This window comes from Hyperolius riggenbachi, chromosome 2 (genome assembly GCF_040937935.1).
Source record: "Hyperolius riggenbachi isolate aHypRig1 chromosome 2, aHypRig1.pri, whole genome shotgun sequence".
NCBI classification, from domain to species: domain Eukaryota; kingdom Metazoa; phylum Chordata; class Amphibia; order Anura; family Hyperoliidae; genus Hyperolius; species Hyperolius riggenbachi.
In genome coordinates, this window is record NC_090647.1 from 96,690,066 (window position 1) to 96,707,835 (window position 17,770).

General features: G+C 45.9%; 1 protein-coding gene across 1 annotated transcript in view; it reads right to left on the minus strand.

The window, feature by feature from the left end:
- TRPC4 (transient receptor potential cation channel subfamily C member 4) overlaps positions 1 to 14,378 on the minus strand; it is a 345,635-nt gene extending 331,257 nt beyond the window's left edge. Inside the window, exon 1 of the mRNA XM_068267093.1 lies at positions 13,978 to 14,378. The gene's annotated coding sequence lies outside the window, so the exon portion shown is untranslated. The remainder of the gene's footprint in view (positions 1 to 13,977) is intronic.
- Between the last annotated feature and the right edge of the window lie 3,392 nt (positions 14,379 to 17,770).

Here is a 17,770-nt window from a genome sequence, read left to right on the forward strand (position 1 = left end):
TGCTACTGTTAGCAGCGTTGTACAAATGTAAACAAAGCGGATTATTTCCGTTTGTGTTTACATTTAGCCTGCGAGCCGCAATCGCCGGCCCGCAGGCTATTCACGGAGCCCCCCGCCTTTAAAGTGATTGGAACTGCAGGTGCTCAGCGTAGGATGAGTGGAGCTCATCATTGCCAATTAGCAGGCATTTGTTTGTAGCGCTCGCTATGCTACTCTGATAAGGCCCCTTAACTCTGATAAGGCTCCTTAACTCTGATAAAGCACCAATAAGGCCCCTTAACTCTGATAAGGCATGCTATTTGCCTTAGTGAATTAAGCGCTATTTCTCCAATTCCATCCACTTTTGCTTTAAAATGAACAATGCTACAGGATTAAAACCCATTTGTCCCAGCTGCTGGAGAGATATGTAGAGGGCACACTTCTCCTGTGTAGACTAGCTCCGACTAACGTAAGTGATGGGACCCAGTTCCCAAAGCTGCGGGCAGGAACAGGCTGAAGGAAGCCCCAGGTATGTATAAAACATTTTATTTATTTCAGCTCTGGTACACTTTAAGTAACCAAAAGCATTACAGAAACCTCCCCAATGTGAGAACAGTTCTTGCCTTTGAGAGTCTAAAGTGATTATAGGCAATGTGGACCAACTGGTCCTGATGGCTGGGTCAGCATTTCTGAGACTAATGCATCATCCAAACATGGCCACTGCATGTATATTCCAAATACATTGTTTTCTACTGTTTAGGTATGTTGTTTCGTGAGGCAGAAATTCCCCAGCTCACAGCCACATGAAGCTCACGGTTTATTCAATCATCACAAGGGATATCTCTCTCCTGGATTCATATTTTGAAACATATGAGAAATAAAACATGTTTAGTCTGATCTTTGGGAATGAGTTATGATCACAGACAGGCTGGTGCCAGCTCAGTGGCCTCCCACAGGATTTCGCCTAGTCAGTTTGGAAATAATTGCAGGAAACTCATTAGAAGTAAGGTCAGTTGTATGTGGCCCGGTGTTAGTCATGGTGAAAATCCAAAGACATAACTTCAAAAGTTGTTTAGATAAAGATAAACACATTTTTATATTGTTTTTCTCCTATCGGACTCAAAGTGTTTGTGAGGCAGCCACTAGAGCGCACTCAGTAAGCAGTGTTAGGGAGTCTTGCCCAATAACTCATTACTGAATAGGATACTGGCTTACTGAATAGAAAGACCCAAGATTCAGACCCTGGTCTCCTATGTCAGTGGCTGTGTCCTTAAAGAGACTCTGTAACAAAATGTTCAGCCTTATTTCTTCTATCCTATAAGTTCCTATACCTGTTCTAATGTGCTCTGGATTACTGCAGCCTTTTCTAGTTGCACTGTCTCTGTAATATAACTAATCTTCTTTTCTTTGTCAGGCTTTGTCAACACAGAGAGGAATGTGCTGCCTCTGCTGTGATAGGGAAAAGTTATGCATGCCCTCTGCAGGCCCCCTGCAGGCTCTGTGTGTGTGCTTTGCTTATCCCTCACAGACAGGCCTCTGCTCTCTGTTTCAGCTTGTCATGCTGAGAAACTGTGAGAATCCCTGACAGGAGTGCAGATAATTCACTGGTAATAAAAACTTGTAGGATACTGTAACATGATATATATATATATACACATACATCACTTCCTGGTTAGCGGCTATGTGTTTTGTTTGTAAACACTGCCTAAAACTGGCGATTAAAAGCCAGGATTGCGGCGGGGAGCGGCGGAAACGGCAAAGAGGAATCCAGGAGATCACAGTGACTTGATTGGTATGTTTTTTGTTGTACAAATTGGACAGTACAGATTCTCTTTAACCAATACACTATCCAACCACTGTTTTGGTAATACATTTAATGACTAACTGTACAAGGTTTCTTACGAGCTTTTGAAAACTTTAAGTTTCTTTTTCAGGCATGGTACAGAACTAGATCAGAACGGTATAAAGCTATCTCTTACATGTACAAGTTTATATATGATTTTCTGGGTGTAATCAGCAACTTAAGACTTCATACAATTGAGTCCAAGTATTAGAAGTAAGGTGTACATGCGTTATTCCCAGCTGCATATGAAGATACCAGGATGTCTTTCAGGAGATGTTCTCCCATTTGGTTTCCTATGATGGACTCATGGCCGCTGATACAAAGTAACTGCATCCTCTTGATACATTACAGTTCTGCCATCTCACTTTTATGATTTATCTTATAGCTTACAGAAGTATCATTTTTACGCCTATGTAGAAATGAAGCTACCGTATTTTCCGGACTATAAGACGCACTTTTTCTCCCCCAAAAGTTGGAAGAAAAAGTCCCTGCGTCTTATAGTCCGAATACAGGGAATCCCCGACCTACAGATCACCCGCCGAGAGGAACCGCCGACCCGCCGCAACCTCTGGGATTCTCTGTATTCACTGTGTCCTGCCGTCAGCCTGTAGGAAGGAATCAGCGGCAGCCGCTATCACTCACCTAATCCAAAGAGTGCCTGCGGCGATCAGCTGCTGTTCCCTCCTTGTCGCTGGTCTTCTACGGGTCCCCGATGTCCTCCTCGCCCCCGCACTGCAATAAGAAATCATCGGCGGTAGCTGCAGGCATCACTCACCTCATCCGGCGGCGATCGGCTGCTGTTCCCTCCTTGCCGCTGGTCTTCTCCGGGTCCCCGATGTCCTCCTCGCCCCCGCACTGCAATAAGAAATCATCGGCGGTAGCTGCAGGCATCACTCACCTCATCCGGCGGCGATCGGCTGATGTTCCCTCCTTGCCGCTGGACTTCTCCGGGTCCCCGATGTCCTCCTCACCCCCCGCACTGCAAAAAGAAATCAGCGGCGTTAGCCGCAGGCATCACTCATTTCATCCAGCGGCGATCGGCTGCTTCTGCCTCTTTCACTCCTTCTCCTTAGCGGCAGCACTTCCTGGTCAGACGCGACCAGCCGCTAAGGACAAGGAGTGAAAGAGGCAGAAGCAGCCGATCGCTGTTTGAGGAAATGAGTGATGCCTGCGGCTACCACCGCTGATTTCTTTTTTGCAGTGCGGGGGCGAGGAGGACATCGGGGACCCGGAGAAGACCAGCGGCAAGGAGGGAACAGCAGCCGATCGCCGCCGGATGAGGTGAGTGATGCCTGCGGCTACCACCGCTGATTTCTTTTTTGCAGTGCGGGGGCGAGGAGGACATCGGGGACCCGGAGAAGACCAGCGGCAAGGAGGGAACAGCAGCTGATCGCCGCAGGCACTCTTTGGATTAGGTGAGTGATAGCGGCTGCCGCTGATTCCTTCCTACAGGCTGATGGCAGGACACAGGGGCATGGGAGCAAAACACAAAGAGGGGCCACCTGGAGCCAGACAAAGAAGGGGATTGGAGGCAGACACAGGATGGGCAGTGGGCAAACAAAGGTGGACAGGTGGCAGGCTCAGGTGGACAGGGGGAAAACCCGGACAGGTGGCAGGCTCAGGTGGACAGGGGGCAGGCACAGGGTGACAGGGAGCAAACACAGATGGACAGGAGGCAGGCACAGGGGGCAAACACAGATGGACAGGAGGCAGGCACAGGGGGCAAACACAGATGGACAGGAGGCAGGCATAGGAGGTAGACAGATGTCAGCCACAGGGGGACAGTAGGCAGACTTAGAGAGGTACAGTTGACAGACACAGGGGGACAGGAGGCAGACAGGTGACAGACACAGGGGGACAGGAGCCAGACACAGAGAAGGAAAGGTGACAAACTCAGGGTAACTGGAGGCAGACACAAAGGGAGAGAGGAGAGGACACAGAGGACAGGAGGAGAACACAAAGAGGGACAAGAGGAGGACACCATGGGGGTTACAGGAGGAGATTGTGGGGAGAACATCTATAAGACACCCCTGCACCATAGGCACACCAGGTTTAGTATATATATTTTTTCCTGGGTTTTTGCCCTCTAAACCTAGGTGCGTCTTATAGTCCGGAGCGTCTTATAGTCCGAAAAATACGGTAATTAACCCTCATATTTCACAAAAGCCAAGCCAGATTTCATTGTTTCCACCCCTAAGCCAATACTCTAGTGATCCCTTCCAAGTACAGCAGTCCTCCTTCAATTCCAAATAGAAGCCCTCTTCCATGTGTAACATGAGTAATATCCATGTACAGCAGCCCCCCTTTCATGAACTCCTGTGGGCAGCAGCTCCCCTCTTGCAACCTCCCTTTTCCATTTGTACCCCATCCTTCCTGAAATGGGAATTTTGGCATGAGTGGCACCTGGGAAAATTGGGTACCGCCGTAGGTGCCCATAGTAGGGTAGAAAAATACTGTCTATAACTGGAAATTTGGGAGTGGGAGACACTCGCCAAAAAAGTGGCTGTAGAGTTCTGCTGACTGCTACATAGTAGCCGAACGCCGTAGGAACAGCGGCAATCTAGGAGCAGTAGTTCACCGGAGTTTGGCTACACTGTAACCTAACTCCGGTGCAAAATAGTGGTGAGTGGGGGTTGGTTAGTTTAAGGAATGGGTGGGGGTTGGTTAGGGTTACACATAGATGGGGAGGGTTCAAGTGAAAATTAGGGTACAGAGCGTGATGGTAGAAAAAGTGTTGATATTCTATTATTGCTATTTTGCACCCATTTTTCCTTACCTTTCTCTTTCATAGATACCATTCGTCCATATGCAGCTCACACTTCCATATGAGCTCCCTCCTTTAGTTACAGCCACCCAAGACTTAGGCCTCTGTGGCCTTTTCAGAAATCGGACCTTGCTAAAGTGCCTTACTTCTCAGTGCCCTCATTATACTGTAACTAGCAGGGGCGTAACTAGAAATCACTGGGCTCCCCTGCGAAACTTTGGATGCCCCCCCTAGCTTTCTGTACAGGAGAACTGAAAATCAGTGTTATTCAATTGGCTAGTGCACACTTGAATGTGTTTTCCCCATGCAGATACAAACTGACAGCACTGAAGCACTGCATGCATTTTCTCTATCAATTACATTAGCTTCTGTGATAAATGTGCATGTTTTCACACATACAGACACACATGGTGTGCAGAAAATGCATACAGAAAACTTAGAGATGAGCGTGCTCCCAGCCGCATCTTATTACACTCACTCTGACCTTCTCTGATGGAGCAAAACTGTCTCTGCAGTCTTCTCCAGCATCACTACAGTACACAAGACTTGGGAAGGGGGTGGAGAGGCTGGGGCAGGACATTGTACACAAGACCTTTGCTGCTGCGCACTAAATAGGCACTGTTTACAAAACTTTGTCAACAAAGTGCAAATTTCTTTTTGTTTCAAGTGCATTTGTCAACAAAGTGGTTGAGCAGATGCAGTCATTAGAACAATTGTGCAGTGAGCAGAACGTTGTTTTCACTCTGTGCCCTCAGTTTTCGATCTCTCAGGACAAGGAAAAGAAACTTCTCCCCCCACAGGGCGCCCTGCTGCTTCTGCCCCTCCTGTGGCTGCAGCCCTTGCAGGGTCTATTGTTACGCCCCTGATAACTACTATAACACTATGTGCTCCTGCACTTACTCTCCACCCCTTTCCAATTATCTCCACTGAAAGGCATCCCTGTTCTTAGAAATAAAATACATCCAACACTTCCTTTGCACAAGATTTACACTGTGCTGAAGATCAACATTAATGCAAAAGACTGAATATCTATAAAAATTAACATTTTGACAAGCTTTTAGTAAAAAATGAGCATACTCTGAGATGTTCTATTCACAACATCTGCTTGATTACAGATAAGCAGACGCAAATAACAGCATAAAAGACTGGGGTGAAGTTGGCTATAACTATTCATCACAGCGCCATAAACGCACACACGTATTATTTAATCGGCTTAATGTGAATGAGAAGTGAGAGCTATAATCCATGTAGCACTTTCTCCTACAGAAAGGCATTATACAAGCCAGACAACAAAGTAATTGAATTAATAAATGCTCCAGCCCTGTAGATAAGACACTAATGATGTCAAATGGTAACAGCATCCTGGTGTAATTATTCACGGCACACAAGAAACATTTATGGAGATTAATTTCCCACCTGCGGCAGTTCAAACACATCAAGTCATACATAAAGGTGTGCAATGACAGAAGATGACAGGTGCTCAGTCTGGCTGACTGTCGCTGGATCTGGTGATACTTCTAGGGTTTTCTCGCAAATAGCTTCAGAATCAGCTTCAACATCCTATGTTTGGCCTACAAATTTATACACAAGTCCTGCCCGACCTAAATCTCTGACCTGATCAGCAGAGACATACCTGGCCAACCACTTCACTCCTCAGTGGTGTAGCTAAGGAGCTGTAGGCCCCAATGCAAGTTTTACAATGAAGCCCCCCAAGCAGTGGCGGACAAAGCCAACGATGGGCCCCTGTGCTAAATAAATGAAGAGGGCCCCATGTTAAATAAATGAAGAGGGCCCCATGTGAGTGGGCGTGGTGATAACAGATCATGGTTGAATCCAAACAAAGCAGATAAGATAAAAGTTCATGAACCTAGGTCACATTCTATAGGCACTGTATTAATGTAGCACACATTTTAAACTTGGGGTACAAGTTATTATCACTGTTTGTGTTGTGTGTTTAGAGAGAAATACATGGAGAAAAGCCTAGAGGATAATCAGGCCCTAATTGGTGCAATTGCATGGGCCCTGCAGGACATGGGGCCCCTGTGCGGCTGCACGGGCCTATGTCCGCCTCTGCCCCCAAGCACTCTATACGTAACAATTGATACGACGCACCAAAACCTGCCAAGGACAACCACAGTGTCAGAGGTGCAAGAAGGGGTTGGGGAACAGCTTGTTAATGATTACCATTATTCAAAGTATCTATAAACGTGATTATTATGAGCACAGGACCAATAGAGAGCTAATACTGAAGTTGAGGGAGGGCCCTTCGTGACCCCTCTGGCCCAAGGGCCCCGATGTGGTCGCAACCTCTGCAACCCCTATTGCTATGCCCCTGTCACTCCTCCAACAACCTCCTACTCACAAACCCACGCATCTCACACTCCAATGCACAACTACAGGACTCCACTAGCTGGATACTACAAAATAGAAAAAAGGAGCGGGAGGACACCGGGAGCCCGATCTGGTGTATTATCGTTGGTCAACAGGGTAAGTATAAAGATACTCAAATATACTCACAAAGCCGGGTTGCACAATGCAACCAAGTAGATTCGCATGTGGGGAAGTACCGTCCCCACTCGGCCTTGTGATTTCGCTTAGTTGGTCGCAACTCCTTGGAAAAAGATACCCACCTGGGTATCGACCCTCAAGGTGGAGGGAAACAGAACAATGAGGAGAGGTAGGAGGCGCCCTAGGGGTACTTGTAGGCTAGTAGTTATACCACTATATTTAAAAAACCCCTATAGGGGCATATATCTAATAAAACAAAAGAGGTATGGATAGATCCTACCTTATAGACTGTTCACTCACGATATATTAAAAAGAATACTTTATTATGGCACTTTTAGATAGACAACGCGTTTCGCGGTAAACACCGCTTCATCAGGTCGAGTGACGTGCCAATAAGGGTGAAGTCCCCGGTCTTAGGCGCCTAAGACCGGGGACTTCACCCTTATTGGCACGTCACTCGACCTGATGAAGCGGTGTTTACCGCGAAACGCGTTGTCTATCTAAAAGTGCCATAATAAAGTATTCTTTTTAATATATCGTGAGTGAACAGTCTATAAGGTAGGATCTATCCATACCTCTTTTGTTTTATTAGATATATGCCCCTATAGGGGTTTTTTAAATATAGTGGTATAACTACTAGCCTACAAGTACCCCTAGGGCGCCTCCTACCTCTCCTCACAGGACTCCACTAGAGCTGCCCTCATCCTGTTGATCTCTCTCCCACTGTCCATCAGGCTTGCCTCCTCCTTAAACAGCTTAAAAAAAAGCCCTCAAAACTCATCTCTTCAAGGAGACCTATGCCACCTCAAAGCTGCCCTAACTCTCTGTCGAGAACCTCTCGATGCACCCCCTCTCCTTTTGTGTCACCACCCCTCCCTTTAGATTGTACGCCTTTGGCAGGGCCTTCTCCCCTTGTGTATCATATTTGATTGTATACTCTACCCAGAATATGTGATCTTGTATTATTGGCACTACCACTCCAGTGTATGATCTGGCATTGTAATACTACCTGTATTGTGTTGTGTATCTTACTGCATATTACCTGTTTGGTTGTATCTATTGCTTATTACCTGTATCATGCTGTTGGTCACCCCTGTTACTGTCTGTAATCCTATCTATTGTACAGCGCTGCGTAATATGTTGGCACTATATAAATCCAATAATGAAAAATAATAATAATAGCTCTGGCTGTGTACCATTTTCCAGAGAGAAGTGTCTGAACTATTGAGTCACTGAACTGACTCGATCAACATGTTTCTAATTGACCACACAGCATCTCCTATCCTCTCCATACCTGTAGCAAGCTGATCATACTTGTTTATGTGCCCAGGGGGAGGTCACATCCTGTCTGCATGACCGATTAGTTTAAATTAACAGAATTAATTAAAAGTCCCCATAGCTACTTAACAGCGTCCATTGATCTCAGGACATTTTTCATTGCATGAAGAACGTTTGCTTCATAGCATCAAGAACAGTGGCATAGCAATACAGGGTGCAGAGGTTGTGACCACACCAGGGACCCTGGACCAGAGGGGCCTATTAGGGGCCCTCCATCGATCTTGTTTGATTTTCATAGGTGCTGTGCTGGTAATGAACACTTCTTTATGTACATTGCATAGTGGCAATCCTAAAAATACTCTGTAACAAAATGTTCAGCCTTACTTCTTGTATCCTATATGTTCCTATACCTGTTCTAATGTTGTCTGGCCTACTGAAGCCTTTTCTAGTTGCACTATCTCTGTAATATATATAATTTTCTTTTCTTTGTCAAGCCTTGTCGAGCCAGAGAGGAATGCACTGCCTCTGCTGTGATAGGGAGAAGTAATGCACGCCCCATCCACACCCCCTGCAGGCTCTGTGTGTGTGCTTTGTTTATTAGTCACAGACAGCTCTCTGCTCTCAATTTCAGCTTGTCTGAGGGGGAAGGGAGCTTCCCATGCTGAGAAACTGAGAATCCCTGACTGGAGTTCACTATGTAATAAAAACCTGTAGTATACTGTAACATGATATATATACACACAAAGATCACTTCCCTGGTTAGCGGCCATGTTTTTTGTTTGTAAACACTGCCTAAAAGTGGTGATTAAAAGCCAGGATCACGGCGGGAAGTGGCGGAAATGGCAAAGCGGAGCTCACAGTGACTTGATTGATATGTATTTTATTGTACAAATCGGACAGTACAGATTCTTTTTAAGGCCTCTTGCACACTGCATGCATTTCCGATTCCGATTCCGCTTTTTAATCGGTTTTTACCTCCAATTCAGATTTTGAATCTTTACTGCATGCTGCGTTTTTTGATCCGTTTTTCTGTTGAATGTATTCAGGCAAAATCGGAATTGAAAATCAGAAACGGAATCGGAATCGGAATCAGATTCAGAAAACAGATTTGCAGTGTGCAGGGAGCCTAAAGGATACCAGAGCTGAAAGGCTCTGGTAAAAAGTGAAGCTGTACTGGGTAAAGGGCATAAATAAATACTCACTGCACCTCCCATTCCCCTCTATCCCCCATCGTTCTCCTCTGGTCAGTCCCATTTATCTGGGTGACTTGGGTGCGTAGTAAAGTCACAGCACAGGCGCGCGATTGCTCCTGCATCCCGGCGGCAGCGCTGATTAGAGACACGGGGGAGCAAAGTGCGCTTCTGTCCTGTGACATCACTCGGCGCGGCCACAGGGGAGCAGAACGGACACTGCAGCTGTCACTGCAGCTGTCCTTGTTAGGTTTTGGGGCTCCATGCAACACTCACATTGGGGCCCCCAACTCCTTTAATAGCTTAATTTTTGAGATTGCCTTAGACTGTCACAGTTGCTATTTAGAACTAATTACCCTTTGAACTTTCCTGCAGTTAAACCCCATTACAGGCCTTATCTCACAGTGTCTCAGCTGTTGTATCCTCTATTTGCTTTTCAGGAAACAGGACTGAATTGACAAGCTTTCAGCAAGCTCATAAATAAATAACAATTCTAATTTTGTGTTTTTAACTCTGGCTATACTGGAAAACAAAAAGGGACTTTCTAGGGCTAGTATTATATGTACCTATGTTTAAATTATCTCATTGAGCCACAAATCACTTCAGGTATGCTTTAGGATACATACATGTCATGCATGTACCACATAAGCTGTTACTATGTGCTGAGAACTGATAGCAATCAATGTACACTGCATGCTCATTCCTGTTTAAAAAACATGCACACCCTTTTACTCACTGGTCATAAATTGCCCCAACAGACTTCCTATTATCACTGTGTAGAGTTTATAAGCCCTTCAGTACACATTAAGTAGGAAGGGTAGTCTAGTGATGAGCTGTGTTTGTAATGTAAGCAATAGAAGTGAAAAACCTCTATTTTTACACAGAACTGAGATCAGTGATGATCAGATCCTAATTCTAAGTTACATACATCAGGTGCACTTACGCCTAGCTACACAAACACTTCAAAGTCAATCAGAACTATGGAAGGAGCATTGTGGATTTCCGTTTAACAAAAGTTACTTGCTTGGCTGTTGTGCTCGTTCTCTGGGCTGAAACGAGTATGGAGATCAGGTGCTCTGATACCACACTGTCTCCCCTGGCTACAGGAAGCAGCTGACTTGTAGCACCAGGAAAGGAGGGCACGGCCATAGCACCAATGCATTTTGTTGACAATATGCGACTAGGGATGGCCCTGGTTAGGAGAACTCATGGAGAAGCACATGATCAGTTTGATCGGCTGATAGATTTGTAAGGTCCTGATTTGCTGTGATGACTGCCTGGTTTAACACATGATCAGGACCAGCAAATCAGAACCTAACAAATCTATCAGCTGAACAAACCGATCACATGCTTCTCCACGAGGTCTCCTAAGCAGGGCCATCCCTATATGCGACTTGTCGGCGCAAGCCAAAGGTTTGGACATCACACCTGAGTTATTGTATAATCAAGAATTACTAAGAGCCCAAACAATTCAGCAGCTATTGAGGGCTATTTTAGGAGGGAGTCAATATTAGGCAGTGGCGTAGCTAAGGAGCTGTGGGCCCCGATTCAAGTTTTACATGGGGCCCCCAAGCACTCTATACATAACAAGTAATATGGCACACCAAAACCTGCCAATGGCAACTACAGTGTCATAGGTGCAAGAAGGGGATGGGGACAGTCTGTTAATGATTACCATTATACATAGCATCTATAGAAGTGATTATTATGAGCACAGGACCAATAGAGAGCTAATACTGTAGTTGAGGGATGGCCCTCCGGGGCCCTCCTGGCCCAAGGGCCCGATGCGGTCGCAACCTCTGCAACCCATCTTGCTACGCCCCTGATGTTAGGGTATAGGGCAGTAATGTAACTACAAATCATCGGGCCCCCAAGTGAATCTTTGGTGCCTACCTCCCCCTCCCATGTTCAAACCCTTCCCCTTGGGGCCCAGCTCACAAGGGTCATAAAACAAGTGTGGCCACAACAAAACACCTGATGTGAAGTATAATCACCTGTATCGGAGGAAGGGAAGGATAGTAGTTGGGGTCTCCCACAGCTCTGGCCCCCCGGTGACCACAGGGACTGCTTCCCCTAAAATCCTGGTATAGAGTGTGTGTAACCCTACTTAGCAATACGGGATAGGAGGTCAGGTTTAGGTGTCTGCAAGGACTGTACTTTGGAGGTGGGTAAGTTAGTACTAGGCATCAGGAAGTGGATTACATCAGGAGATAAAGTTAGTGTTAAGGTGGCCACTAATAGTCCAATTTCTAGCGAAAAATGTTTCGAGCAATCAGAAATTCTGATCGGAAGAAAAATCGTTCACTATACCATCAACGAACCAATCTTTGCTTCCTATCGATCACAGCCAATAAAGAAAATCCAAATTTTGATTTGACAAAAATCCAGTCGGACAACTATTTTTATATTCGTTCATAATCGATTGTGCTCATCAACTGAGATTATTTTCAACCAATCCGATCACAATTTATGATCACTCGAACGATTTTTCGCTAGAAATTGGACCGTCAGTGGCCACCTTTAGACATCAGGAAGGACATAATGCCGGAGGGGAAGGTTAGGGTCACACATCAGTTAGAAGGAGATCGTTAAGGAATAGCCCATCAACAAGGAGATGCGCTGAAAACCCCAACAAAAGAACCATCAGAAAGTCTCTAATACAAAACTGGTAATCAAATTTACTTTATATCCTAACAGCCATCAGCAGCCCAACTGAACCCAGTACTTCTGTTGTACGTTCCCTGGCTGCATGCTTGTTCCAGGTGTGTGCTACTCAATCCACTGAAGTAAAAAAACAATAATCGGCATGAAAGCCATGCAACTAGCATATTTAAATGAGAATAATGGTGTAAACTGCTATATCCACTTCAAATAACAAAAAGGTTTCCAAGTATTACCTAATAATAATTATAAAAGGTCAGCGTAATAAAGTTTGACTGTAAATATTATCTCTCTATGAAAACAGCAGACAACACACATACCTTGAAGACGTGTTCAAATCTATGACTACAGAACCCCATTCACTGCCAAGACCCGCCCCCGCCTGCACTGGCAACACCATGGGGGCTATAAACAATCTCATATGCATGCTGGATGTTAAACCTCCAAAGGAAAAAAAGCATAAAATGCATCAAACATCATTGCCAAATGGTCAGTATGTAGATGATGTTGCTTTTCCTCATGTATGATGTTAAATGTAATAGATAAGTGGAGTTACACGTTAAATCAAATTCCCACAGCACGAGCTAACAGTAAATGAATGGCTAGCATTTCTGCCTCGCAGCTCTGGGAAACTGAGTTCACTTCCCATTACTCACACAATATCCATCCATGGTACTGGCACGTTTGCATGAGTTTCCTGCTGGGTGGCACGGTGGCATAGTGGAAAGCACACTTGCCTCCCCAGTTCAAATCTCAGCCAGTGCACTATCTGCAAGGAGTTTGTATGTTTTCCCTGTGTCTGTGTGGGTTTCCTCTGGGCATTCCAGTTTCTTCTCACATTCCCAAAAGCATAGGATAAGTTATTTAGCTTCCCCCTAAATTGGCTCGCTCTAGACTACGATGGGCATATGACAATAGTAAGGATCAGAACCCCTCTGAGGGACAGAAGAAGAATAAATACTGTGGAAGATGTCGGTGCTATTAAAATACTAAATAATAATAATAATTAACAACTCAAAAACCAACACTTACACAGGGAGATGTACTATTCACAATGACTCCTTAGTTCCTAGGAGAGACTCAACAGCTCATATCATCTATGAAGCTGCAAAAAGTGTCAGCCTATATGAAAACATTTCATTAATCAGAAGTGGTCAATCCATCTACCCAAGCACGCTAGCACAGAAACCACAATAAACAATAGATTCCTCTGTATATGCAATAGACTTCCCTTTCTCGTTGCAGCACAATACTTTTCCAACGTAACAGGTTCCTCTTCTCAATATCCAGACAAGCTACCAATATAAGAGATTAGCTGAAGTCTGCTGCTATTTTGAAGAAATATTTCTTTGAAAGCTGTATATCCCCATGAAAATAACTAAAAAAGAAGTGACTTGAATTGCGATCCCTCCTCTAGGTGGCAGCCTTTCCCAGCCTTGCCATCGTCCTTATTCGCTATGGAACCAAAATAGTCCGTTATCTTTCCAGATGCAATAATAAAACAATGTAACCAAAAAACAGAAGAACCTAAATATAATATAACAATAATGATGCCACTATTCCAATCCCAAACCTGCGTGTACCAAACAAGGAAGGGAGGGAACACAAATCATTTTTTTAAGAAAAGAAGAAAAAAAAATAACGGTAGCATAAATGATTTTAGGATGTGCTAGTTACCGATCAGGAGGTCTTATATTAGCCACACAAGGGGTATATGATGTAGGATATGATGTACAGAAATATCAGCTACTTACGTGAGTTAGATGGAATAGTTTGCCATCCACAGGTGAAGTTCACAAAGTATCCTATTTGGCTTCCAAGTAAAACTTCAGCGGGGTTAGATAGTCGGGTGAGCAGAGCAGGGCTCCCCCATGCATGGCGCAGGGCTGAGCAGGTCAGCGTCTATCTCCTATCTCTCCATCCACACTGAGCGGAGTCAGGGAATCCCATGCTTGCTGCTGCATGGCCATCACCATAGTCTCCAGGATGCTCGCTCTACTCGCTGGAGATGAAGATCAGCACACTTGTCTGCTGGACTGCCTGCCTCTTGCATTGACTTATATGGAGCCTGCTTTTCTCTCTGCTGTGAAGTGTACGCCTTTCTTTGGTTTAAATCCCTCAAGGTATCCCTGTATGCTGTTCCGATCTCCCTGCTTTCCCAGTCGATTATCTCCTCTACCCCCCTCCCCCCTACTCCGAGGGAAGCTCCTGCACTGTGTCTCCCACATTGCTCACTCATCACTGGCTACTGATTTGCCAGCTGGATTTGGCTGCCTGTTGTGGTTCTCCTGCCTGTCACTCAAACACAGGTCTGGCTAATTACAGGCAGGGAAGAGGACTACAGTATCCAGGCTGGCATCAGGTCATTTTATGCTCTTAAAGGATATATCTGGGAAAAATCTTGTGCAAAAACACCTAGCTACAGGTGTCAGTTCCGTCCAGCAGGGATGCACAGCGTCCTACTCCCCCCCCCCCCCCCTTACCCACCCCCAGTCCTTGACACAACCTCGCAGGTCGAACCCTGTGAACTGGAAGCACTTGTCCCATGCTGGCACAGTTAGAGCTGGCTAAAGTTGGCATGCATGCAGCTCGATCCCTGTATGTGGGACTGTGCATGCGCAGTGTATGCCCTGCACGGCATTTTGTCATCTGTCCAGGGCTGCAGGCTGTGATCATCACCACAAGGCTTCTGACACTGGGTAGATACATGGCACTTAGCTATGGGCTATACACGGCACTTTGTCACCCGTCCAGGGCTGCAGGCTGCGCACACTACAGGGCTGCTCACACTGGGCATACACTGCACATTGGCATCGGTCCAGGGCTGCTGACACTGATACATGGCACTTTGTCATTGGTCAAAGGCTGCTTACACTGGAGATACAAGGCACTTTTTCATCCATCCAGGGCTGCAGGCTGAGATCACCACAGGGCTGCTGACACTGGGGATACCGTTATATTGTCATCCATCAAGGGCTGCAGGCTGCGATCACCACAGGGCAGCATACACTGGGGATACACAGCACTTTGTCATCCATCCAGGGCTGCAGGCTGCGATCCCCAGCCCAGTTTCTAGGGGCAGGCACAGCTTAGTTTGAGCAGCGTGAGTAAAAATCCTCAGCGCATGCTATGGGCTGCTAACTTACAAGCGCTCCCCTGTATACAGTGGCCACTCCTTTACTCCCGCCCTGAGCCCTGCCTCGTCCTGTAGCTGTTTAGGATGTGATCGCCACGCTTTCATTGGCCCAATAGGCTGCCTGTCAAGTGACTGGAGAGTGGAGACACCACCTAAATAACCTATACTGGGGGCAACAATACTAACTACCTATACTGGAGGCACCTACCTGGCTAACCTATACTGGGTGCAACTATACTGGCTACCTATACTGAAGGTACCTACCTGGGTAGCCTATACTGGGGGCAACTATACTGGCTACTTATACTGGAGGCAACTACCTGGTTAACCTATTCTGGGGGAAACTATACTAAAACTACCTATACTGGGGGCACCTACCTGGGTAGTCTATACTGGGGGCAACCATACTGGCTACTTATAATCCTTTCCGAATCTGAACATTTGTAGATCTCTTTTCTCCTGTCGGACTTAAAGTGCTCAAGAGCTGCAGCCACTGGGACCTGCAGTGTTAGGGAGTCTTGCCTTGAACTCCTTACTGAATAGGTACTGACACTAGCCAGGATTTGAACCGTGGTCTCCCTCATCAAAGGCAGTGCCCTTAACCAGTACACTATCCAGCTGCTACTTATACTGGAGGCACCTACCTAGCTAACCTATACTGGGGGCAGTTATACTGGCTACCTATACTAGAGGCACCTACAGTACCTGGCTAAACTATACTGGCCACCTATACTGGGGCACCTATGCCTTGCTACCTATACTGGGGAGACCTATAGCTGCCTACCTATACTGGGGCACCTAGACCTGGCTAACCTATATGGTGGGCACTTATATCTTGCTCCACAGGAGGGGGGGGGGTGTCAGCAGGACGGCCATCTAAAACTAGAAATGGTCGAAATGCCCATTTTCAATTCCGCAGAAACTTTGATTCCCACCAATGCCAATTTCCGGTTTCCATTTTTCCGATTTCTGTTTTCCATTTTTCCAATTTATGATCTTTAGATTTCTAAGATTTAAGATTTTCAGATTTTTACGATTTACGATTAATCCAATTTCTGAGGAGTATTTTATTTGTCATTTTTACATCAGAGAATGCAGAAAATGCCCCCAAAAATTGGAAATCGGAACTCGGAAAAACAGACCCTTGTGATTGGTCTAAAAATACAGCAGTAATCGGATGATTGCAGAAAAATTCTGCGTCCTCTGATTGATCCAATGCTTACGAGACTGGGCTAAAATTACAGAGTTGCAGTACATCGGACTTCTGCGGAAATTCTGTTTTCCGTTTTAAATACTGTGGAATCCGAATGTGTATACATACTGCCAAGTAACTATTATTATTAATTAGTGGATTTATAAGGCGCCAACATATTACGTAGCGCTGCACAATAGATAGATGGGTTAACATACAAGGTAGGGCATTCAGGAAACTCACAACAAAACAAGATCATGCAAATGATTTGATAATAGTACAGTGTGAGGTCAACATAGAGACTGTTCTAGTCCACAAAAAGGGGCGATTGACAGTAACATTGCATAATCAAGCTGGAAACACAAGGTGGGAGGGCCCTGCTAGAGGCTTACAATCTAAAGGGTAGGGGTGGAGACAATAGATGCATCTGTTGAGCGGGCATTCAACAGAACATATTGTGGTGCTGGTGAAGGGGGGAATGTGAGCATGAAAAGGTGAGTCTTGAGGGCTTGTTTGAAGGTGGGGCGAGTCTGATGGCTGGAGGGAGCAAGTCCCAGAGAGTGGGGGCAGCCTTAGTGAAGTCCTGCAATCATGCATGGGAGTGGGATATGCGTGGTGCGACTAGGCGCAGGTCATTGGAGGATCGGAGGGGGCGGGCTGGTATGTGCCTGTGGGCAAGATCGGAGATGTAGGTCGGCCAGGTCTTGTGCACTGATTTCTAGGCCAAGCAGTATACTGCTTTATAACTAGTATTGTTTAAAAGGAAATAAATATGGCAGCCTTTATACATACTGTGCCTTTAAAGTCAATGGGAACTGTGCTTAAAATAAAAGCTAGATACTTACCCAAGGAGAGGGAAGGCTCTGGGTCCTAATGAGTCTTCCCCCTCCTCTCCCGGTGCCCGTTCCAGCGCAGGATCCCCCGTAGCAGCATTCAATTCGTTCAAATGCTGCTGTCTCCATTGCCGAAGGGAGGCTTCGGTAGTTTTCGGGAGCCTGAATCTTACCTGAATGACGTCTTCATTGGGTCCATACGCGTCGCCTCCCACCATGCGTTCCACCATGCCGGTCACGTGACACAAACACTTCCTCCTCCAACCCGGAAGGAGGAAGTGTTTGTAGTTACGTGACCGGTGAATGCGACGCTTGGAGCGCATGGTGGGAGGCGACGCGTATGGACCCGATGAAGACGTCATTCAGGTAAGATTGACTGCTACGCA